A 25,977-nucleotide genomic window follows, 5' to 3' on the forward strand; every position below is an offset into this window, starting at 1 on the left:
GGCTTTACGGAGAGACAGGCTTCTATGGGAAGGATAGGAACTAGTGAAATAATGCAGCAAAAATGCAAGACAGAAAATATTGCTCTTGGAAATTGTCACCAAAAAAAAAGCAGAAAGATGAAGAGTTTTCTGTTCATTTGCTGTAGTTGTTATTCTGCTCATATTTTGTTTTGTCCATAAAAGGTTTAAAAACTTCTCTTTTCAAGATGCAAGTGAATTGTGATGGAGATAGAAAACTCGAAATGCATGATATGCGTTAGTCATCATAAATCAAGCATTTTTCAAAATGTTCTATTTTTAAATATGGTCAATGGTAAAAAAAAATCCAATCGTTCTAATAATATTCTTTAATATAAAAAATATTAAATGTTTGAAAGAGTATTTTCCCTTTTATCTCATTCAGGAAAAGAAAGAGAAGAGAGAGTGATTTAAGTATGGTTTGTGTTCTTTGTGGGAGTGTTCACTGGTTGCAGGTACTGGAATTCAAGTGGAACCCTGAAGGAATGTTTTGCATGGGCTTCTGAAAACTATTCTGCATTGGTCAAAATCTTCTCACATTGAAATAAATAACAAAATTTTCACAATTTCAGTAAAAACTGATTTAAGCTGTCATAAGGACTGTTAAAAATCCGTCCCTTATTAATGAGAAAAATAGAATGTGTGCACTGTATTGAGTTCAATTCTACAGGTCTATATGTATTATTAAAGACTAATGAGCAGTGGCTTTGTATGTTGAAGAAAGATCTAAGGAATAGTCTGGTGCCATAAATAAAAATAGATGCAGATATGTCAACACTTAGGAAATATTGTCTTCTGATATCACAGCAACAGAGGAGACTTAGTAGTACCCATCTTCCTCACTCTGTGTTTTGCTTAGAGCCATATATCTTCTAAGAACCTAAATGCTCAGTGGGTAAGTAGTTGCCCTGTTGCACAATGCACTTGCATATGGCATATTGCACTTTTTCCATTCTGAAGTTTAATCAGTCTTTGTGCCGTCCCCCACAAAGGATCTGAATGCAATTGTGTTTTGGGCTTCATTATTTAGTGGCTCAGTCATACTTCTTCAAATAACTCTGTGTTACTTAGGGCCGTAACCTCTCCCCTTATGTGCTCTAGAACTAGCTGTTCCAAGAAAAAAATGCTTCAAATGTCACAAAATTGCTTCCTAACCCTTTTCCCAACATGACATATGACCAGTTTATGTGCTGACAGTTGTAGTCCCCTATTACTACTGCTTTATTAGATTTAGTTGCCTCACTGGTTTTAGTTTTACACTTCAGTATTGTTTTCCTGGTATGCAAGTGAGTAGTTACAAGTATGTGTGTTCTCTTAAACAAACTGGAATTGAGATGATATGTACAAAGAGTAGCACAAAATTATTAATCATTTAATTCCATGTATCCTTCCTTTTAAGGAGGAAGTGCTCTGGATAGCTTTTTTACAGACATTCTGAACAAATGTGTACTTTAATTTGTGTGCATATATAAAACCAAATTATAAAACATGCTTGCATGTCAATGACTAATTTTAGGTGATTTTAATGCATTAATTATACTTTAAGTCTTTCATTTTCCCAGGGCTAATCTACTGTTGAGCTGTTGAGCTTTGCCAAACTAAGGACAGAGACTAAATCTGATATTACAGATTTATAAATGCCAATATGAGCCCTTTCCAAAGCAAACATACTTCTGTTCCTTCAATTTTCTGCTTCTGCAGCTTGGATAAGGAAGAACAGAGATATTGCATCCTTGTAGTGTTACACTGGAGTTTTACAATCGTAGGAATATAGTATCGCATTCATCATATTAGAAATAGGTCGCAACTTAATTGTTGTCCAGCTCACTGAAATGTCTTACTGGATTAACTATTAAGAATTAAGAAACTTATACCAAGCTCTCAGGAAAGTAAATATTTCAGCCCTTATCCAGACATCTCAGTGGTACCAGTATAATTCTGGTCAAGTGAAAAATCAAAAACCAGAAACCTGTCCTCAGATGTGGGTAAAAATCAGGCACCTAAAAAACGGCTTTTAAGGTAAATGGATTTAAAAATGATGACCCTAGCATGCAAGCACAATCAAAGAGCATGGCAGATTTGAAAAAATAACCAAGACATGAGATTGTCACGTTGAAAACTCATGCTAGGGCTAAAGGAGACAGATTTCCACCCTCATCTCCAAATCTCAGATTTGTCTTTCTTGGGGAATCTCAATGAGATATTTGGGACCACAGTTTCTCACTAGGCTCTAAATTTTCATTCTCAGCTATTTGCACATGACTGACTGAACTTCTTTTATTACCGTGCTTCTTTATTTTTATTTATTTCATCTTCTATCATTATATATTAAGGCCCCTTCCCTCCAGTGCAGCTGCCATAGCACAGCTCTGTGTTTTGTCACTCCCTTCTCAGTACTTGAATACCTGAGGCCAATTTTGTAGCCCTATTCTGTAGTTAAACCAGCTGTTTAGTAATAACACTGTTGATTTCTCTGAGTGAATCGTACAAGCACTGTCTTTTACATTATCATAACATTTGTTAGACAAGAGCCCTAAAGGATCTTTGAAAATTTATACCATAGATGCTTTCAAAACACAATTCTCATTTTTTTTTTACTGTAAAGTTATGACAAGAATAAGGATATAACTTCTCTCAGTCCATACTCCCAATCTCTGCTGACATGAGCTAATTGATTTACATGAGCAAAATAAATTAAAGAAAAAAAATGCAGCACAGTAGAGGAACATATCTTTAAAAGGAAGGGAAAACAAGGATTAATGAAATCAATTTTCTTCTATTTGAAGAAAAAGATGCATACTACAATAATAAAAGCATAGTAGTTGTTTTAGGTTTTAGGAATTAAAAATAATGAATTATTTCCATTAGACCTATGCAACAGTTTTTAAAATGGATTTTCCCCTTTTATTAGTGGAACTCAGGAAATCCATTCTTTAGGTATAAACCAAGTGTTACATTAATAAGCACAGAAATTATCCAAGGTAGCTAACCTCAAGCTTTTCACCACCGTATAATTCATCAAAAGGACGTAACTGGCTTTTTGAAATGTGAAAAAAACCTACTTGTGGTTTCTTTTACACTCATTTTTCATATTCCAAGATTGTATACTTCATTTCTATATGTCTTGGATGTCCTACATAGGTGATTGTGTTTTCTCTGGCTAGCTCTTGGGCTAAAGGATAGCTTAATTTGTATTCTGCTCAGTGGGCCATGCATCCTAATCGTCACACACCATGCATTTGAGTTTCTATTCATAAAACAAGTTGTTTTCAAGATATGCCAACAATTAATCTATATGACATGAATTAAGAATTAAGTTACTTTGCTTTGAGTTCACAAAATGGTCATGAAATATTTCTCCTTTTTATTGTGATTGACTTGAGGAATCACCATAAAAAGTAGCACTTCTCTTAGTAATTATACCACACGTTAAGTATTATAAAAATCTCTTGCACTAAAAATAAAATTACAAGTTTCTAAATCATTATTTAGGTGTAAAGAAAAGCATGAACTGAAACTAGCATTGATTAAGAGCAGGGATTTGAAAACGAGACACATTAGCAACGTTTTGCAAACACTTCTTTTTATCTTGATTTCATATGTATGGAATATTTTAACCAATTTATGCCCTCCTCTGTACTGTAGCAAGATGACTGATAGGAGCAATCCATATCCTTGCCCTGTCATGGGGATAAGAGGAAAGATCCAGTTTGGTGTGTGCCGATGGCTGAGGCAACTAAAATGTGGCTGCTTTTTGGAGTCAAGTGAGTAAAACTGTAGTCTGAGGTGTGCTGATCTCCAGAAGTGGTGATCCTCAAAAAGAGCAGGATGCTGCATGTTTGACTTATGGTTGATTAAGTTTAAACATTGGCCTGTTCTTCATGAGAGCTCAGATTAATGAGTCCCAGTGGGCCAATGTTATTTAGCTTCATGCTGAAGGAAATCAGGAAGTCTCAAGGGTAGTGGAGTAGAGGAAAAACTCAGGTTATTCCTGAGTTTACAAGCCAATTTTCTTAAGACACGCACTGCATGTGCCATGAAAAGACTGGTCATATCAGATTTATTATGGAATCTCCAAGGGTATGAAAAGATCATATTTAATGTGATCTAGCCATCTCAAGCATGTTCAGGCTAAATCCACTACCTTGGGGGATTGCTTTCTTTCCAAAGAGCTTTTGTCTAAGCTCCAGTAAACTGTAAATGCTGTGCTATTTCTCCTGCTCTTTTTCTTCTTGATGTATTTGGTACTATTAAAAAATCTCCTGGGGCTCAGAACAAATGTCTCTTTAACACTTGTGCTTGAAAATGTGGGCTCTAGAGTTATGCTGACCCATATGAGACACCGGTCCCTGAAGGTGTACTTGGAACAGAGAAAACTCTAAAACTACAGAGAGAACGGTTTTAAATCCCAATGATCTAAAATGACTTAGCAGGGACCAAATTTATATAATTTAGGTGCAAGGGGCAGATATTTAGAAGAATACTCTGGAGGCACTTGGTGGCTCTGATGTTTGTGAACATTATGGCATCCAGCTGCTGTTTGCTAAGAGTAGACCCCAAACTCCCATACAATATTAAATTGTGTACCTATTGTTTTCATAACACTGCCATAGCATTGTAATAACATTTGGGAAGAAAGTCTTTGAAAGGGCTTTAAGAGAGTCCTGGTTGCAAATTACAAAATAGTTTGTGATGCACAAAAGCATTTTACACCACTAATGAGCCTAGAGGATGGAGGAAAGGGGGGACAACATCTAGATATGCCACCGTGTTAGTCCTCTCCGTAAGTCTGTAACTGCTGTAAGTCAGCTTTTTTCAGTTTATTTTTCAGTGAATATGTAGCACTTTATGCTGGTTGATTATCTGACTTTAGGATTACATTATGTAACTGAAATCTCCCTCCCTCCCTGTCTCTCACCCACACACACACATACACACACGCATCTGCTAAGCTGTTCCTGCAGGAAAGGGGCTTCCCAGGAACTCGCTTGTGATTCTTGTCAGGCATAAAATGTGGAAGAGTCACAACCAATAACACTGTCTCCCACATTCTTCCTAGTGCAATAGAGAAGAAAATAAATAATTGATTTTATGTTGTGGAGTGTATGTTTTTGTTGCTTTATGCTTACTTCGTGTATTGTATGATAGAAATAAGAAAGGCCTAAATGAAATGAGGGCCCAGAAATGAAAAGGAAAAAGATTCTGGTGGACTTTATGTCCAAGACAAGTCAAATCTGTAAGTCCAAAGCGGGCAGCGTATTGCAGAAAAAAAATATGATTCTCCATCTACATTTTTTTTTGAATATTTCCCAGATTGCAAAGACTCAGAGGCAAAGAAGTTAAAGCCTCCCCTTAGCCACTGACTTTTTTTGCACATGCCTTACAATGTCACCCCTAGCACCAGTGATTTAGGCACTCACATTTAGAATGTTATTTTGGATATTACCTGTGTTTTACTGAAACATCTGTGTGATAACACAGAAATGCCGATTTTCAAATATTGAACCATGGCTGTTGCAAGGAACCTCATGGAATTAAGACAATTCTCTCTTAAGGCTATTTTCCGTGCTGAATTTCCAAGGTCTGACTCCACAGTGGGTGTGTGGAATTCTCTCAAATAGTTTACAAAATATATTTTAAAATTTGGAACGCCTTTAGCAAAACTTTGCAGAGTTTGGTCCTGGCACATTTCCGAAGCAAAATAAGTAGAAGTTGCTGATTTTTTTCAGAAGTTTTGCGTATTAAAGTAGGATAAATCATAGCCCAGAAAAGTTCCATAAATGTTTGCTATAATAATAATGACAGTGATAATAGGTAAGTTTGTTTGTTTGATAAGTACTGACAATATGCCCATGAAGACTTGCCTTGGCTTTGTTTACTCCTTCTGTGTTTACTTTTTGCAAATGTTCTTTGAGTTTATTATTCTCATAGGAATGTTTGCTGAAATGTTCATTTTAAAGAGGCTTAGAGGACATTCTGAAATTACAAATTTTGTACTCCTACAGATAGGAGCCATTCTAGTAACTTGATTTATATGTGAATTATGGCTATTCTCTTATGGACCAAAAGAAATGTTATATCCAATCATAATTACACAAGTAAAAATACCAGATTTTGCAGGCAATGAACTACTTGAATGTAATCTACAAGGCAAGGTACTTTTTTAGTACTCATGTAGTTATTCCTATCAACTAATGGACTTTAACAGATACTGTTAAGTATTTCAATATTTGTGTATCTCTCCAAAGGATTTTTTTTTTTTGCAACCTTCACTAATTAAATTCACACATACACACACACACACACACCAAAAAAAAAAAAAAAAAAAAGTGAAGAAAGAGCTTTTTTTCTTCTCTCTTGTAGCTCATGGACTACTCTAGGAGAGATATTGTATACTTCCTTTTCCATACAAAAAAGTGGGAGATAAATAAAAAACATTCAAGATCCAATGAACTGAAAATTTTCAAAGAATGAAAAAGAAACAAGGTTAAATAAGTTGCTACCCAACCTGAAATTGTGGTAATTTGTTATGATGTTTATTTAAATGCATTTAAAAACAGAATGGAACAAAGCTAAAAAACATAAATAAAATGCCCACAAATATGAGCAGGGACATTTATCAGAAAACAGATGGTCTCTTATAGCCAGAACTAAACACTTCTAGAAACATAACAATCCATTTATCTTAATGAATGCATCCTCTAGCAGATATCTGAAGTAGCAGCAGTGACAGTTTACCTGCAGGTTTGAAAAACACATCTTCGTGAAGATACATAACGTAGGAATAGGTTTGGGATTTTCAATTTTTAACATGTGGAACAAGAATATTATGGTAAATCCTTCCTTTTCCTGATCTGATCTTTACAGAGGATACTTTCCTTTCTGGTGCTGAGCAGAATGGCACCAAATTTAACTCCAGAGTACAAGTTAAACAACTGCTTAACAACTGTTTTAAGTTGTACCTAGTTGTATTAGCCTCCAGAGAGGCATCTGGAAATCAGACCTGGACCCTGCACATGCCTTCTACAACAAGGGAATCTCTAAGAAATTGAATTCTCAGGCTTTACACTTCCTTTTTTTGATCACTGAAAAAGTTTATAATCAAAGCTTTTAGAATTAGTCAACAGTGAACAAGTTGTTTAAATATTTCCAATACACTGAAAACAATTTTTTTAGAGGTATCTCAAAGCATAACCAAGTCCTCTTGACCAGAAAAATTCTGAAAAATAATGGAGCGATATATAAACTGTCAATTTTAAAATATGCTTCCTAGGAATTCACTGCAGCACTATAAGCATTAGTGCTATAAATTCTCTGGCTGGACTTTTGTAGCTTTTTGCTTAAAATACTTCTGGTGACCTTGTATAGTAACTTGCACTACTTTTGAGCATAGCCAAGGCATTTAAGATATTCTGACAGCAGAGGAAAGGTCCCATAAATAGTCATTACCATAATTATTTTTACTTAGTCTTTTAAACTTAAAAGGGAATGACCATGGAAGTATGACTAGAAAACTTTTGTTAGGTAAGGAGAAATATTTCCAGAGATATCAACAAACCAAATGGAAGTTGCAGCATATTGGATCCAGGGTTACAGTCTCAGGATCTCCTTGCTAATGCAGACAGCAGTTTCTATAGGAGGACCAAGATGTAAATAACACATAGGAAAGGCCTAGCCGAGTTATCTTCCTAAGCACTTACACTAGGTGATGAATTAAATCGGTGGAAATGTGGTCTGGCATTTTTAAGATATGATAATTCAGGTTTGTCATAGGATAGTCTGTTTCTGTTGTTAGAAACAGTGATGTTACTCCCCTGTCTTCAGATGACTGATATGGCAAGACTTACTTTTCCCCAGGCAGTTAGAAAATGGGAAGAACTGTAAGAGTTAGAATGTAGGTGGAAACTCTAGGGATTTGTAATACATTATTATAAATTGCTTTGCTATTTATGCAGATTTAAATAATATAATATATCCATAAACCTTCTTATCAGCTGCATTAAATATGTTTTCAAAGAAAGAACTAAGCCAACTCGCATTTAAAAATCCCCTCTGCTGTTACATCCCATCATCACTGCAGGATCTGTATTTTTCCGCATGCCCTTCGGAAGCTCTGTCTAGCAGCACGTGCAGATGGACAGACCTTCAATGTGGGTTATTTGGGGTCAAGCTGGGGTTGGTGCTGTAGGGCTTTAAGCCCTTCGCCCGGACGGGGCAGGATCTGCCAGCTGCCTCTCTTCTATCACGAGAGCAGTTCATCCTGAATGCCTTTTCTGACCACCACTGAGACAGAGCAGGACAGGAACAGAGGCAATACAGGTGGTGGAGGGTCCCAGGATGCCAACACCTTAAATTTAACCTAAGTCCCGTGAACAAATCATGCAGACCCAGTTATGATGATGTATTAGGTATGCAAAAGCAACCTGCACAGAGAGGACAGATTCTTTTCAGATATATTGACCAATGAAATAAACACCTTGCTTTCATAATGTGTTATCGTTAACCAAGAGACTTAATCAAGCGTGACTGCAAAAGGAAGTGTTTTCTCAGAAATAAGGTATTTATATGCATTTCTTGTACGTGTGAGACAATGTCTAGAGGATGAATCTTCATCTCTAGCTGATGGCAAGGTAGAAGTGTTAAAAAAAAATGGGTTCCGATAAAGTGCACAAGGACGCTGTGAATAAATTCCATGAGATTTCTACCATCTTAAACAGTTAAGTTGAAACAGTGTTAAAAAAAAAAAAAAAAGAGAGAGAGAGGAGGAAACAAAAAAGGGACCTTAGGGATAATCAGCGAATGTCTCACTTTGAATTAGTTCTGTCACAAATATCTGTTTTAACTTAGCTGGGATTACATGAATACAGAATAATATAGCTTCTTTTTTGTCAAGTCTTGTTATTTTCTATAATCCTCGATTTGTGCTTTTCACAGCCAAAATTTTCCTGGCCTGAGCCGCATCACTTCTCTGCCACCTCACTCCAGTGGAGATGACAAGAGAAGAAAGAGCCCTCCCTACCCCTCATGTGCAAAATTTTGTTTTGGAAAGGAGCTTGAAGTAGTTTTTAAAAGGTCAATTAATCAATCAGGGAAAAGTAAAAATGTTATTTGACTCAGAAGCCTTGCCACACCACTCGAATAATGAATGATGAATACTAAGCCTTTGAGTGAATTCTTGCAATCAGCGGCCCATGACTAATCGATAGGCTGACATTTTCGCACAGTTTCAAAAAGTGATCAAATTTCATAAATATCACGGATTGTCCTGGAAAAAAAAATCACGAACGGAGGGTGGAAAAATGGGGAGGGTGTCAAAATTTTCCAGTAAATTCCTTTCTGTGGTCTATGCACCCAGCCTTGGGTGCAGGCGATGCGCAGGGAGAAGGCGCCACCTATAGCTCTGCCAAACCTGGGCTTTGCCCTGTGCCGAGGTTAAAAGTTTGCCTCAAAAAAAGGTTTTGTGTAAAAAAAAAAAGGTTTGTAAAAGGCATTGCACTCTGCACCATGCAACACTGTTTCTCAAATATTAGCTGTATATGTCATCAAGAGAGTACACATTACATGAGTTAGGAACTGGCAGACATCTCAAAGCGCAGATTATTAATGCTTTCCCTACCTTTTGGAAGTCATTGCTGACTTGCCACTGAACAAATTTGCAGATGACACCTCGGTCAGCCGAGGAAAGCAGATCCACAGTGATCCAAATTGCTTCATGATTTAGGCTGTGCTGGTAAATTGTATATAAGGTTATGCAAAAGTTATTCATCAGGAAGAGGAGATAGAAAACAGGGTATTCTGGAAAGCAGAGACCCTAAAAAGAACTTAATGTGAAATTCAAACAGACCTCTGTGACAAAAGCAGACAATACTATACAGCAGCATGCACACAGGAATGCGATTTTTGTCCCGGTAGTCAATATTATGCAGAAAGGTATGCAAGTTTAAGTGCATAAAAGGATGTATAAAATAGGAGCTTATGAAGGGAAAAAGAAAAAAAAAAAGTGCCTGAAAAAAGCTGGAGCTTGGTCTGTTTAGTTTATCAGCAAGAAGTCTGAAAATTGATTTGATTGTAGCATGCACATACTTTTCAGTGGTGGAATTCTTATGTCAGGCTAATTCAGATTAGATATTACAGACACTAGAAGTGATTTATTCTCCATTTTCTGACACCTTCAACTAAGGCTGGATTTTCTTGGAGGTTTAGCCACATCGGCTTGTAAGGAGTAAGGACGTGAAGTTCAATGTGAGGTAGAATGTTAGACTTGATAATCTTGCAAATTTCTCCTAACTTTGAAACAGGCTGACCCCAATATCCTGAGCTTCAGTCCTGAGCTCTCTTCGGTGCCACACTGCCTGGCTTCCTCACCAGCTGGAAAGCTAGGAGGCCATCAGCAATGCGCTCTGCCGTGTGCCCTCGTTACACACAGGATGGGTGATTTTGCCTCGCTGTGGAAGCGGCCGTTGGCCTTTGCTCTCCTACCAGCAAACTCCTGCGTTTGGGTTGTCCCGGGCAGGGCCGCTCGCAGAGGCGGCTGCGGAGGCCCTGCTCTGCTCACTCTGCTTTGGCAGACGTGACCCACCTCGGTTTGCAAATCAGGTTGCTGTCTTAGCACAGAAAGATGTTTGTTCCATTGAGTCTTTGCCTAAATGTGCCCAAATAGGTTCTTGCTGTACCACAGGGTACAGCATACAGGGAAAGTTAGTGCCTGTTCTGGACGACTGCACATGGTCTGCATCAGTTAGAATTTAAGAAAAAGGCATTTTGTGCTACTAAGGAGACAAAGCTGACTCATCTTTATAAAAATATGGTCCTTCGCTTGAGCTTACTGGATCAGCAATGTGACATATGTCAGCAAACTTCATGTATGAAGAAATCTGCAGAAAAGTGACTTTAGATGATATGAAAATTTAAAGGCAATCTCTACCACCTCTGTCACCAGCCAGAGGGACTAACATCACCTGAGTCCTAGCCAAGTTAACAAGCATAACAAGACGGCTAAGGTGTCTGCATGCCACCTTCTCTTTTTTGCTTTCATGTGCTCCCTAACTTTACCCCAAAGGTGTTCAGAATGAGCAAATTTATTAAAGTGCTTCTAATATTGAGAGCTGTGTGAGCACAAGGTCAGTGACTTTGTTTGCAAGGATGCTGGCACCATGCCCTCCTAGGGGAAATGTCAATGAATTCAGGCCCAGCATGAATTGTTTTCTTTTCTTGGATTTGTGGCTTTTTTTTAAAAAAAAAAAACAAGCCAAGACTGAAACCTTCTGAATTCATCCTCAGCCAATATAATTAACTAAACAAGTTCTTTTATTTCACACTTAGTGTGGTTTAGGTACCTTAAAGGCAGACTGTCTGGTATAAATTAAATTGATCTTGTTCTAATCAATGATCAAAATGTACTACTTAGAAACTAAATATTTTGTATAAATAGTCTTGCTTTTATTGTAGCTAATATTAAAAAGAAAGAGAGAGAAGCTGGGGCAAATAGAAATCAGAACCTTTGAATCCAAAAGAACTATGTTTTTTGGATTTTTTATATCATCATTTTTGTCAGTTTCTAGGCAATCAAGATGCTTTAGAATTTTTTAAATGAATCTCTTTTTCTTTTAAGTGTTGTTGAGTATGTAATAATACTTAGCACTGCACTTCTAGTTCAGTTTCTCAACAAGCATATTATCTTTGGAACAACAGTTATATTGGGAAAAGCAAAAACGCATTTAAAAAACAAAGCAGTCACCAGGCACACACTCTCACAACCCCAAGAAAAAGCTTTGGTTTCAGGTTCGACCTGAAATTTTTTTACTGCAAAGTTTGTCACCCGCTGCAGAGCTTAACGTTAGGGCTTAACTCCTTTCCAAACACATTAATATCCTTTTGTACTGAAGCGTTCACTCGATCATGCGTATCCTCCAGCTACAGGGTAGGTGTTATCAAAAATCCGAATGCTTGCACTTATGCAATTTTTTAAGATGAGGAAATAATCATATATTAACTTACTAGTTTCGTGAGGAAACACTTCTGTTTTTAAGACTGAGGGAAAAAAGAGTTAAAAAGAAGAGGACAGGAGAGGGAGCAGAGCACAAAAGGGAAAAAAAAGGGGGTAAGGCAGAAAAAGCAGAAGGGAATGAAGAGAAGGGCGGGAAAGATACTAAGCGGTCATAGCTGTTAAAGGCAGAGTCACTAATGTCATTCCTTTAGTCATTGTGACCATCTCCTGAAGAGATGTCTGTGCACTTGTCTGTGTACGTGCGTGCTCTGCCAATAATTATTGGTTTCCTACCTTTACGGTTCCCTTTGCAGTTTAGTAGTGCACACTTCAGTCTTCGTCGTCCTTGGCTAGCTCCTGGAAGCTTGAAAAATGTGTTAGGAAAAGAAGGCTATTTCTTAAATATCACTTTAAGTTCACCTTATAATGTGATTCAGAGAAACAGAATATGGGTTAAAGATTAATTGCTCTTAGAAATTAAACAAAAACTTCAGCTTAAGTAGCTATTCTCCGACAAGAGAGAGTTCTTTAAAAAAATCAAGCACATGAGAACAAAAATGATTTTTTTTTAAAAAAAAGCAGAGTGCACCTAGAGTTTATAAGCAGAATCACTTTCTAGAAAATCCTTCATTAGCTGGGATATCTTTTCAAATATTGATCCAGGACTTTAGATGCTTGGTTAGAGGTGAGGACATCAACCAGTAAAAATTGCACCTTTCTGAATTCTTGAAAGCTACTACAGTGGTTAAATATAACAGTTATTTCCATTTTGACACTTTCTACTGATTTCAGAATTATTTTCCATGTTATGCGCACACAGGGAATTTCTCCCAAAGCCATAGAATCTCTCTGTAAAACCTAAGGAAAAAAAATCCCAGAAGCTTCACCTTTTTCTACTCCAAGGTCATAGTCGCTTACTCCTTTGTAGCAAAAGAAAATGAAATCAGCCTGGTAAATATCTATAGGCAGCCATCAAAAAGAAAAGTGGTTCCTCTGTTCTCAAAGAAAAGGGAAGTAAATTCAAGCCTGACAAAGTTGTCACTAGCCAGGACCTGCCAGTCCTGCTTATTTTTAAACCAAACAGCTGGTGGTAATGAGGTGATATCAGTCTCAGGAAGCAAAATCAAACAGCAGAAGCTGCATCTTAGGAAATATTCTCAGTTTGCCTGGTGGTCTGTAAGGGTGCAGAAAAGCAGACCTTTCTGTTTTCAAGACCTTAGGAAGTTTATCTTTTAATGTGAGTCAAAACCTTTGTCAGGTCCCATTGAAGTGAGTGGAATGATTCACTCTGTTTGCAGTAAGAAATAGCCCTGCCAGAAGAAGAGTAAATAGGCTGGGTGGGTCACTCAGAAATGCTCACTGGGGACCTACCTGCCATTCCCTTCACAGCCATGAGAATCCTGAAATTCCCTTTAAGCTTCTTAGACATTCCTACCAAAGCCAAAATGTTTTTTATGTCTGTAATTTGCTGTTTCACCCTATTTCCCTGTAATTTTTCCTATACTTTTCTTAAAGTGTACACATGACTCTGTGCAAAAACTCTAAATTTGGTCAGAACTAGATGAATGGTTTTTGTCGTCTAAAAAAATATATATTTTTATCAAGTGTTGCTGGAATAAATGCTGAATTTATGAAAACCATGTTTATTCTTTAAAAAAAAAGAGGGTTTCAGTGAAAAGTTGATAAACACTATAATGATATTTACATGTCATTTTTGGGAAGAAACCTTAGGAAAAAAAAAGAAAAAAAAACAAGAATGAGTCTGTTCTATTTTTGCAAATGAAAACTGCTTGATGTTACATAATTCCCCAAGTTACTGTACAGCGTGTTTTGCATATACTGCACATGTTTGTTAATCAATGGATACTTGCTACACAGTGCTCACCTCCAGTCACCTTTGTGATATTCCTTATGGGACCAGTTCCACTGAACTGTATGTTAAGCTTATCTTGTTTATGGCTCTGTGATCTATTTTCAAGGCATATTTTGTATGATTACTCCCCTGATTTGAATGGAGTTGTACTAGGCAGAATAGCAAAAGCCTCCAAGGGGTTTGTCTAGACTCCTGGAGCAGTAATTGGAAGCCAAGAGCACATGAGCTTTTATTTATTGAAAGACACTATATAAAGATTTTTGAGAAGAGCAGCTTAAAAACCTGGAGGGGTAGTATTCCAGAAAGGGAGACATCTTGGAGACTTAATTCTGCTTTCATTAGCACATAGTTCCAACTTGCATTATGGTGTTATATTGTAGAGAAAGGCAGTTTTAAGATTACAATCAAGGAAAAGTCATAGGGGAATAAGTAGAGTATTTTTTCTTAAATTTCTAGATTTCTACATTACAATTAAGTAAAGAATACATGAATAATTTGAGAAGCTTTAAGATTTTTTAATCCTTTGTTTATATAATTCCTGTACACTTAATTAGTTAATAGTTAAATAAAACATTATCTCATAAGCATTGAAATGCAGCCTATCATTTCCTGGAGCACAGTCACTTCACATAAAAGAGAAAGGAGTCTAACAGCCATGAAATAAAACCAGAGGAATTGGTTCAGGTTTATGTTTTTTACTCTTGCTGATAGGTTCTGTTTGAAGTGATTTGTGTTTAAATGTGAAAAAACTTCTCACCAGAAAGGGATAAATCTTTTTGTTAAAATCACTGCATTAATTGCTAATCACTATTGCAGAATTAATCCAAAAGTGCTCCAAAAATAAAAAAAAAAAGGCAAAAAAAGCATAAACACATGAGACTTTCCTAATTTCTACAGTATTCCTCTTTCTCAGCAAAGTCCCATGCAAAATAATACCAGTTCTCAACTGGCCATGGTGCCTCTAAAGCCTGGCTTAGAAATGGTAATATAATTGAATACAGCTTGAATGCCATTTTGAGTGAGAAGAGCTGCCTGCCCTGGGATCATTTATGCTGGTGGACTGAATAAAAAGGTTGCAGCTTTCCTCGACTCACCGCAGACCAAACTCAAGGTAGGATGAACAACGGATATAAGATGTGGAAAACAAATACAGTAAAAATGAGCATTTTACACAACTACTTATAGGCTAGGAACAATCCAGAAGTCCAGCTGTTTTTTATACAAATAAGCAATATTTTATTGGAGGCCACTGTGAAAGATTTACACAATGTAGATTTATTTACATGGGCATATGTAGTATATCCACCTAATACACCTTTAGAGCCGCTTTGTACAACTGTTTATGTCATTCTTGCATGAGTTGAAAATTCAGCCTCAAAATTAGCAAACAAGCTTGTCATTTCATTATTTACTCTTTCACCACTAAAAGATAGTAGGTAGATATAACATTATTTTACACTGTGCTTTAGACTTGTATCTACTAGCTAATGGGTAATAGAATATTCAGCCGTGAATAGTGAATAACAATGAAAGTGCTCATTTTCTGTGATTCCAAGAAAAGAGAACATAATAAAAAATATATCAGAGAGGAGGACGTTAAAAGGAAGAGATATTAGAGATGAAATATATCCTCTGCCAGCCTAGTTTAGCATTCTTATCCTGCCAGGATGTCAGCAGTTCCAACAAGAAGGACTCATCAACTTTCAGACCAAGTGCGAGTAAGGCTATTCAGGTGAATAAGTTTTGAATCAAGATTTTCTGTGCGAGAAATATAAGTTTTGTAGCCCTTGGGATAGTTTTGTGGCAAATAATAAGGTAGTCAAGAAATTCTGTGCTTGAGGAGCTGGTCCAGGTTTTACGTATAGCATTATACTTTACAACTTTATTGACTTAGTGGAATTAATCTTGCATAGCATAAATAAAGTCAGCCCAAGATTGTCTGCTATGTATAAGAACAGGGTAAATAAGCCAGGCAGTGGGAGAAGGATTAGCCCCAACACAACAGTGTTTTACAGTACATCCTTCAAATAGTAAGGCTCTAATCAGGGTGTACAGAAAGGTTTCTCCAACTGTGCAGCCTGAACTTTTTTTTTTTTTTTGTGGATCTTGACCCACTTCATTGCTAGACAATCTTAGAGATGAATGAAAAATTCTACTTTTATGCTGAGGAACACAGCAAGTTCAAAGGAAAACAGAAGAAAGGGACATGCACCAAAAATAAGACATGTTAGAAATAATCTGTGTGTAACCCATCAGACCTAAAGAAGCATGGAGAAATAGATTCTGTACATATACATATATAGAATCTGTTTTGTTTCTTTGTTTATTCACTGATGGTGGGGACTTAAGATCCCCAAAACCTTCTGTCATTTCAATTTAGCACTATTTATCAGAATGAACAACTGTTGAACTGTTTAGACCTGCATTTCATTCCAGAGCCCAAACTCCAACGAGGTCTGCTATCTAAGGGATTTTCAAACCCAAGCTAGGCGTCAAACCTCAGTTATAGCACACTTGGTGAGACTGGGTCCTTAAAGAGATAATTTAAGGGAGGTAGCTGAGCTGTCAAAGCCAATCAGGCTTCAAACAGTAAAGGAAAGTCACATAATGGTCTGGGAAAAAGTGACAATAAAGGAAAGTCAGGTAATGGAGGAAGAGGCGCAGACATCAAAGCAGCTGATGTATATTTTCTGGATGATGAGCCATGGCAAGATACTTCCTCTTCTTTGGATCCACCTTTGCAAACTGTCTTTGAGAGCTAGATACTTAGCCCACACTGCTTAAGACTTCAGGAGCCAAAACCTTATTTGTTGTTGATTTTTTTTCCCCTCCTCACATGTGTTATCTTGCTTCTACCCATTTTTTCCCGACTCCTTCTGTGACCTACTGTTGCTAACCCCACCATGTCCTGGGTTTTAGTTTGGCGATATATAACACGTGGGATATGCTATGAGGATATTTTCAGGACCCTACTTTCAGGGGGCCCTGATTGCATTCCTTATCTGAATTTGACAATCTCTTCTCACATGGCTTTGACAGATTTTTATTGGAACTAGGACTCTAAGCAGTTTGCTAGCAGAGGACAACAGCAATACTTTCAAAATGTTTGTCTAAACCCTGATTACATTTTCTGATTGACTTAATCCAAAATTTGGTTTGAATTTTCATTTCATGATACTGTTCAAAGTCTCAATGGATTTTCTTGGTTTAAGGGCATGAAAAAAGGTCAAAATCTGATAATTTCTCATCAGCACTACTGAGGAATTTATCCTGTGCCAGTGTAGATCCTCATGGCCTGGAGCCAGGAAACATCCATGCATAAGGAAGGATCTCATGTTTAACCCACAGATACTTCATATAGAACCAATTTATTTAATTCAAATTATTTTACCTCCCAGCTTTTTAAATACATTTTATATTCTTTTGACAATTGCCCCTTAAAATTCCTTAAACATGGATATTTTGACAGTTTCTCTTATTTATGAGCTGTTCTGCAGCATTCATCAATGGCTTATTAGAGCCTGCTTCTTTCCCACAGCACACACAAGTTTGGTAAGAGTATTTACTATTCTGTTTTTTTTTGTTAAGAACACAGTCTTAAATGAGGACAGAGAGGGAGCAGGTGACTTTTCCAACGTGATATGCAGCAATTTTATCCAACAACTAGTAAAGAAGCTAAAATTCCCACTTCATTGCTTTAACCAGGACTTTACTTCTTACTACTTAGGAAGTGATTGCACAGTTTATTAAAACTTCAATATTAGAGAAGACTATTGAACTCACAGTCTACTTTTTTCACTTAAGGCTTTACTCATATATTATTTATTAATAGCAGTAATAATGTATATTAGGTAACGAGCAAGTGTATCTAGAGGCCTGACATCAAGACAGACACAGTGAAAGAGTTAAGGGGCAGTTCTTCAACAGCCCTTCAATGCTCCACTTAGAGAAGCTTGGAAGCTTGTATTTTAATGGTCCCAACTAGGATTAGAAGTTAACACCTCATTAAGGTGAATGGGGGATATAGTTTGCACCTTTACTGTTGCTTCTATGTGGTGTGGCTTGCAGGTTCCTTCTACTGTTTCTGGAGGGTAGGCTTAAGAGTACAAGGGTGCATCATTAATTTATATAGGGAAGTCTCTTTGTAAAAGAAATAGCTAGTGACTGTATTTTTAATGAAATTCCAGTTCTGTAGAAAACTTTTTGCCAGTGTAAAGACCAAAATATCTCTAGAGGTCCCTTCCAGCCTTAACCATTCTGTGAAAATATCAAGGAATTTATGAAATTTTGCACCCACTCTTTTCCACTGTTAAGTTTCATGGCAGAAAGGAAACCTTATTACTCAAAATGCCTATTTTATACATTCCTGTTAAAGGGCACTCAGTAAGATCTAAACCCTGCCCCTATAGGGAGGCAAAACATCTGTTCCCCTCATGGCTGCATTTGTATTCAGTATTAAAATGAGTAAAGATCTAAAGTCCATCTACAGGCAGAAATGTACTTGTCCATTTAATAATGGAACCCAGTGCAAGCGGATGTGATTTCTTTCTCCCTCTCTCCTGACTAAAAATATTTTGTATATTGATACATGATTTTCCTTCATTAGACATTACATGGCTTGTTCCCAAGGAGATTGGTATCATGGTCCAGATTAAGCTGCTGAAGGAAAAAAGATAGACACAGGAGGCTGAGATGATCTGCCCATGTTCATTAAACAGAACAGTCCAGGTCCGCCTGCATGCTAATGCCATGTTTCTGTACGACACCTCACTGCCTGTTTTAGTTTCCTTACATGGAAGCATGTAGGTTTGAGATATGGAGAATCACAGATAACCACATTAGACAAAGGCCTAAAAAGATGAGAATAACCTTAGTACACGGATGAACACATACACACATTCTGGTATGTTAAACTACAGTGACAACAGTTTTACATTATCAACATCACTGTGTTACAATAGGAAGTAGAAACAGTGGAGATATCTATGAGAATGTTTATGTCTCCCTTTTTTGGGGGTCCTTTCTAACTTCCTTTTTAACAGTGTTCACTTTAAGTGCATTAAAGGTGTTCAGTTTTAAAGTGCCTTTTAAATATCAATGCCCTCATCCATACAGAAATAGAGGAACTACCTCTGAAATTATACAGTGGGCAATAAATTCAATACTTAAGAGCCCACAAAAACTGGTCTCATTCAAAATACAAAACTTCCATAGACACAGTAAATACTGTAACAGACACAGAGACCAATGGGATATAGCTGCTAGCAACTAATGCTAATTGCTAACCAAGGTTCTAGAAGGGATTAGTGATTTTAGATATCCAACTTTGAAAAAATGTCTGATAAGAGATTGATTTTTCAGAAGAGGAAGAGTCTCCTTTTCCTGAGAACTGTGTCCTTTTAAATTATCTCCCAGAATGAATGAATTTAAAATTGCCATTTACTTCTGGAAATCTTGTCCAGATTTTAGCAGCTATGTTATTACCCATACGATGTGTATTTTATTTTCTGATTTCTTAAAAATCCATTTCCTTTGCTCCATCAAGTTTGAAGCTATTATACTTTGAATCATAGAATCCTCCATGCTGCTGGACCGATAAAGTCAACAGGCAATATTTTAATCCGGACATACGGCCTAGGTATCTAGGGCAGGTGTTTGCAACGTGAAGGCCTTAAAGCACGTGTACGTCAAAGTTCCCTTTATGCTGTGCGTCAGATATTGTTCATTTTCCAAACCAGCTGCAAGCTGGATTAGCTTTGAAGTAATTTAATTGTACACTTCTTGTTTAGTTGATAAGAGCTGAAATGTTATGTGACTTTCTTGTAACTAGGAAGGAGTTAAAAGCATACTTGAAAATGGTTAGATTGTTCTTAAACAAACCTAGATGTGTGTTTAAGAAAAAAAAAAAAGTTTCATAATATTTTCACTCTATGCTATTAGGAATTTTGAAACAACTAATTACTGCTGGTATGCAAATTCAGTGAAACCCAATTAAACAAATATCAGATATATGGATAAATCTGCTGGCAAAGATGTGCTTTATATCAGTTTGTACACATCCTGTGTTTGTCATGAAACCTGTTTAAACAAATAAGTGATAAAAGACTAAATGAGTCAATGAAAAAAATCCCCTAAGCACCAAGTGCTGAATTGTACGTTATTATATCTCTCCATGGGTAAATGAGCTTGCCTGCTCTGCTGTAACAGACAAACTCCTAGTTAAGTAAACACTGTGTCTTTTAAAAGAATAGACCTAATAAAAGCCTGGATTTTCTGTACATCAAGGAAATATATTATAAAACTACTGTTACTGTTTTGCTATGAAGCCAAAAGGCATTGAGTTATCATAATAACGGTATTTGCATAATAAGGTTTTTTTTTCATCTGGCAAAATACTATATGAATGAAAGAGGGAAAACCAAACTGACTATGTCCAAGCTTATGATTGTAAATTCTCTGCTACCAAGGATATTTTAACTAGCTACATTCCATTGATCTACAGCAAAGCTTTGTCAACTAAAGGTTTTTTTTCTTAAATTGATTCTCCATCTTGTCTTCTCATTCTTTCAACAGCACACAGCAGGAAGCTCTGTCTACATACAAAAAACAGGATCTTGCTGTAGGCATGGGTATAAAACAAAAAGACAGTGATTAAAGAAAAAAAACAGACTGCTGTTAGTATTTGATCTTAAAATTATTGATCTTGTCAATCAGTTACAGACACAGAGTGCTCATTTAAATCTGTAATAACTATTAATGTTACCACAAAAATGCTGACCCCTTCAAAAAACAAAGAAATCTATATGATAATGTGATGTGATGCTTATTTGGCTGTGTAGCTCCTTGTAATATATGACTGTAAGTACAACATCAAGCTTCACAAAGATTGTATCTCCAAACTTTTTTTTTGAAATTAATACACTATGAAAATATGAAGTTCTTATATTTTGAAGACTTTGTTAACCAACATCTTTAAGACCTTTTTTTTTTTTCTTTTTGACTGCCAAAAACTTTATTAGGTTTATCATATATATAATCAGTAAAATAATTTTCCCTAGAGCTGACCCAAACAAAAGCATTAGGTTAGGATACTTTCAAAAGCCTACTGAGCTGAACCAGCCTCATGTGGAACTCTTATGTTCATCCTGTCTTGAGATCTTGTAGTCGCACCGACAGGTGCATCTAAACCTATTTATGTCCAAATACAAGAGAAAAATAATCTAAAGAAGAAAAGACTTGCTTCAAAATTAAATTGACTTCAATTTCTGATCTTATTAAAATGGCAAAACATTTGACTGTCAGGAACAAAAGAAAATCTGAAAGAAACTCATAATATGTTTTATCTCTAAAACAAATGTCTATCAGTAAAACTTGCCGTCTATATTTTAAAGGGCAGTATTTGTTGCACACCAAGTCCCACAGTGAACCAGCTAAAAAATATTGAGCACAAATGTTCACGTAACTTGTAGCATTATCCTCTTCTCTATCAGTATAAAGATGGGAAGGCATTTACTAATTTGATAGTATCATTGTGACCAGAAAAGGATACAAATAACATAGACAGCTGAATCTAATCTGTAACTAGTAGATGCATGCAGAGAAGTACATTTAAATAACAGACAAGTAGGAATATATTGTTGTTTGGTGCCGGCCAAAGGGTTTATGGAAGGCCTTTTTCCATATCTAATATGTGTAAATTAAATTTTATGAAATGCATTTTAAATGCACTCCATTGATCTTCTGAATTTATCATAAGCCTCCAGTTCATATTTTGGTGCCAGTCGAGTCTGTCACATGGTTTTGAAACCAATAGAGGCTCATACTGAAGGGTTTTTCTTTGTTTGAATTACTTTATTGGTTGAGTGGAAGGATTAAAGATAGACTAAAAAGTCATTATGATGATGTAATAAAATACACAGTGGTTGTTCCTTCACTTTGAAAAATGCTTCTTAAGCACATTCTTCTGCTAGAAGCCAGAATTAAATGTCATTAGTATCTGGACATGAAGACGACTTTTTTTTAAAAAAAAAAAAAAAAAAAAAAAAAAAACATTTTTGTTGTTTTATTTTTAATCTTGACAATGCTGAAGAATTAAATATTTCCGACAAAGATTACCATGAGTTACTCACCTGCTCTTATTATACCTAAAATATAACTGTTTCAATTATTTTTAAAGTGACAGTTGGATAGAAAATGCAGTAACTTTGAAACGCTACTTTTTGTTTTTGCATGTAAGGCTTGATTCACATTAAAAAATAAAAAGCCTGAAGTGCACTTTTTCATGCTTTTGCATTGTATATTAAGTGTTGAGCTTTCAGTGAATGAAAAGTTACATGTGGAACTCCAGGATAATAAAAAAATGCTTAAATAATATATCAATTAAAAAAGTCTGAAGAATACACATCAAAATATGACATAGGATCTAAAAAATCCTCCTTTTCCTGCAGTGGGAACAATTAATGTGAAACATTTTCCCCTGGCTCCCAAAGAGAGATGTTTTTGTTTCTTTGTTTTCATTTTATTTATTTATTTATTTATTATTTAATCAGGAAAGAACCTTTTAATACTGATTAGAGGCAGTAGGAAGCCACTTCTTAACATTAGAGACATGAGCTTCTCCAGTTGATCAGGCAATTGCTTCCATTTGGAGTCAGGACTTCCTTTTCTTGCAGGGAGGCAAGAAACTCAAACTTGGGAGTTAAGGCCCTAATGAAGTATAGATTGCCTAAACAGGGCTGATTGCTTTTGCTTCTGGTGTGAAGAGCTTTATGGTTCTCCTACCCTACAAAAATACAGAGGTGTTCGAGCACCAGCTTTCTCAGGGAAGACTCTCCACCAAGGACGGGAAATAGAGCATGTGAACAGGGTACAAATGCTGTTTCCCCTCCCCATACCTGCCCGTACGAAATGCTGATTGATGACTGATTATTACCACTGGCAAGAATGCAAAACAATTACTATGGCTTCCTCTGCTAGTGCTTCCTCCCACTCATTCATAGTCCAACAATTTTAGCATTCATCTCCACTATGATATACTCCACTAGGTATTTCACCTGAGTGGAAAAAAAAAATGGGAGGGTGATTATACCCATTGTGAGTTTCCCTTCCTTTGTATATAAGTATAAATTCATATGCATATATACATGCAAATATGCAAATATGCATATATATACATACACACATGTGTGTGTGTGTTATGCTAATTTCCTCCTGTCATTTCAACCTGCTTTACTGTTTTTAAATAAGTTTTGTCCTTAGCTCATGAGATCTGAAAATTTCAAGCCTTGTTTACTGGTTACAAGAAGTGATATATATATTAGATTTACAGAAATTTACAGACAGTGTAAAGCAAATTTTAAGTTAGCCAGGTTCCAGGATCTGATATAGATTTAATTCTGGCCTCCAATGTACAGGCATGTATCACTATTTATCTTTTCAAGTCCTCTATCGTGCATGCACATGGAGTAATATGTATTTGTGCATCTGGAATGGAGCGAGAGCAGTCTGGCACAGCAGAGAGCAGTAAAGCCACTTATACCTTGCAAAATATTTGCGAAGTACAAAATTGCTCGGGGTGCAAAACAAGAGAATTATGAATATAGATTTTCAATAAAACAGCATTTTCATTCTTATTTATATGTCACGTCATGTAAATGACGAACTGAGGATTGTTTGGTCACAGATATGGTGAAGGAAATGTACAATTTAAAAAGAAGAAAAAAGGCAAAGAGAACCTTATCTAGCTGTGCAGAACTGTACCAGTGAAAACTCACAAGTTTGCCACAGTCAGTATGAAGCCTGGGCACAAGGAAAGCCTGGTTGTTTCTTTGGTGCAAGATGAACATTCACTCTGACCCAGGATACCAGACAAGGGTGCAGGCATTTTGGCGCTGAACTTCAGCTGCGCTGGCCTCAGTCATCATTGGATGCTTCTGTTTCACCAGTCTGCTCTCAAAACCCTCTAAGTGGAAAATTTAGGAGGTTTGAGATTTTTTTTAAGCTATAGAGCCACAGTAACCTCAGAATTTTACTTCTTGATGCCCTTGGTCAGGTCTCACTGACAAGTTTGAATATTCTGCCTTCAGAACAGCCAGCCATAATTTGATCCCTAGATAAAATCTTGGAATGCTGCTAATTACTTCTATTGAAAAATAGTACAGCTGAGACACAGCCCACTGGTCCAGAATCGCGTCCTCCGTGACTACAGTCAGAACTTCATTTCCATGTTGATGTCTCTTGGCTCTCTAGAAGATGATGGCTGCCCTCTAGTGACAGAGATTTTTCTGCTGACACATTGCACTAGGTGCAAGTAGGTTAATAAATACAGTCTTTTAAATCAATATATAACAAGGAGTTTGAATCTAAGAAAGATAAAGAATCTTCAGATCCTGAGAAAAAGCACTGGGCTTTGATTCATCAGAAAAAATAAAGCATTCCAAGTTGAAAAGACATCCAAACTTTGGTCGAAGCAACTTTTAATGCAATGCAATTTTTTGTTTAACCAGAAGTTCTCCCATTTCGTAAATTTCTGACATTTCTGTTAGCAAATAAAAGCCTATGATTATTTTAGTAAACATAGAACAAGTTTTACAATGCAGAGAGATTCATTTTCTGCCAGAAGCATCCAACTGACTCTCAGGCACTAACAGTGACATGAAAAATAATTTTTTACAATACTTCTGTGTGTATGTGTGCATGCATATGTAAGCAGTAACAGTGTGATGTTTCTGTAATCTCCTGGGTGAAACATCAGCTTGAACTGCAGGACTAGTTTTGGAGTTCATTTCTGGAACAGTACAGACAGTATCAAATGCTGGAAACATCCATGGAAACCATGAAAGGTTGTACCGAAAATGAATCATCAAGAATTACACTGAATGTTTACATCAGTGCATTATTTTGTGTTAACTATGAGGCACACTGAATATAATGATGAAATTCACATCAATCAGAGAATATGCTGTGCATTTTGTTTGGATGCTAACTGATCTGGGAGAGGCTAAAAAAACATGCATTGGAAAATTACAGAGAAAAATTATTATATGTAATAATCTGAGACATGATATATCTCAGAATACATGATTCATCCCTTCCTCCCTCCCTCTCTTTCTTTTTCCATCTTGCGCTGTGGTCATTTCAAGATCTAAGCCTAACTTTCTGCTACCTGATGCTTTGAACTGTCCTCTACTCAGAAATGACTAACATGTCACCTACCTTAACCTCAGTTACGCATGCTGGATGTTTAGCTCTTTCCACTTTGGTAAGCCTGTTGCTCGGTGCCATATTTCTTTTTGTTGCGATTCTGCTATGAAGAGCTGACATCGTAGACTGATATAATCTCTAAAACTCTTCAACCTATATTTGCTTAAAGCAGGAGAAATATATATATATATGTGTGTATATATATATATATTTTGTCCTAACTACCGGCTTTGAAATCTAAATCTGCAAGTCAAGCTGACTCCTCATGGTTCTTCATAACTAATAAAGTTTTCTTTGTGAACTGGAAAAATACAACCTGGAAATCATACTGACTCACTCAGAAATAATTGCTGTTTAGGAAAGCCCTTAAGCACATGCTTAAATCACTCTGCAATGTAATCTTGCCAAAGAATATAACATTTTTATAACAAAGCTAGTAATATTTTCTTCCTACATCAGTTAAATAATATGGCATAGTGATTCTGCCAAATTTACTGTCCTTAGTTACAAAAACTTTTAATAAAAAAAATAGTTCCTTATTGACAAAAGCACTTACTCTACACTGTAGAGTGTAAACTCCATTGACTTTAGTGGGATTTAAACAAATATTGAACTCTTTTCCCAAATTTTAGATGTTTTTCTGAAGGAAGGCTTGAAAGCCCCTCCCTCCAGGGATCATATGTGTGTATTTTTTCTGCATAGTTGAACGGCAATTTAAATTTAGCTTCAGCTGTTCTAACACACAAAAAAAGTTTAACGTCAGCACAGTAAAACATTTCTGAGAAGTGAGTTTCCACACTTGGCAAAGTCGTAATACTGTACTATTTAATTTTGTGCAGAGGAAGAATATAACCACTTTTTATTATGAAAAACCATATGGACTGTCTGGAATGTAGCA

This window comes from Tinamus guttatus, unplaced genomic scaffold (genome assembly GCF_059628265.1).
Source record: "Tinamus guttatus ecotype Peru unplaced genomic scaffold, ASM5962826v1 Tinamus_guttatus_pri_ptg000242l, whole genome shotgun sequence".
NCBI lineage: Eukaryota > Metazoa > Chordata > Aves > Tinamiformes > Tinamidae > Tinamus > Tinamus guttatus.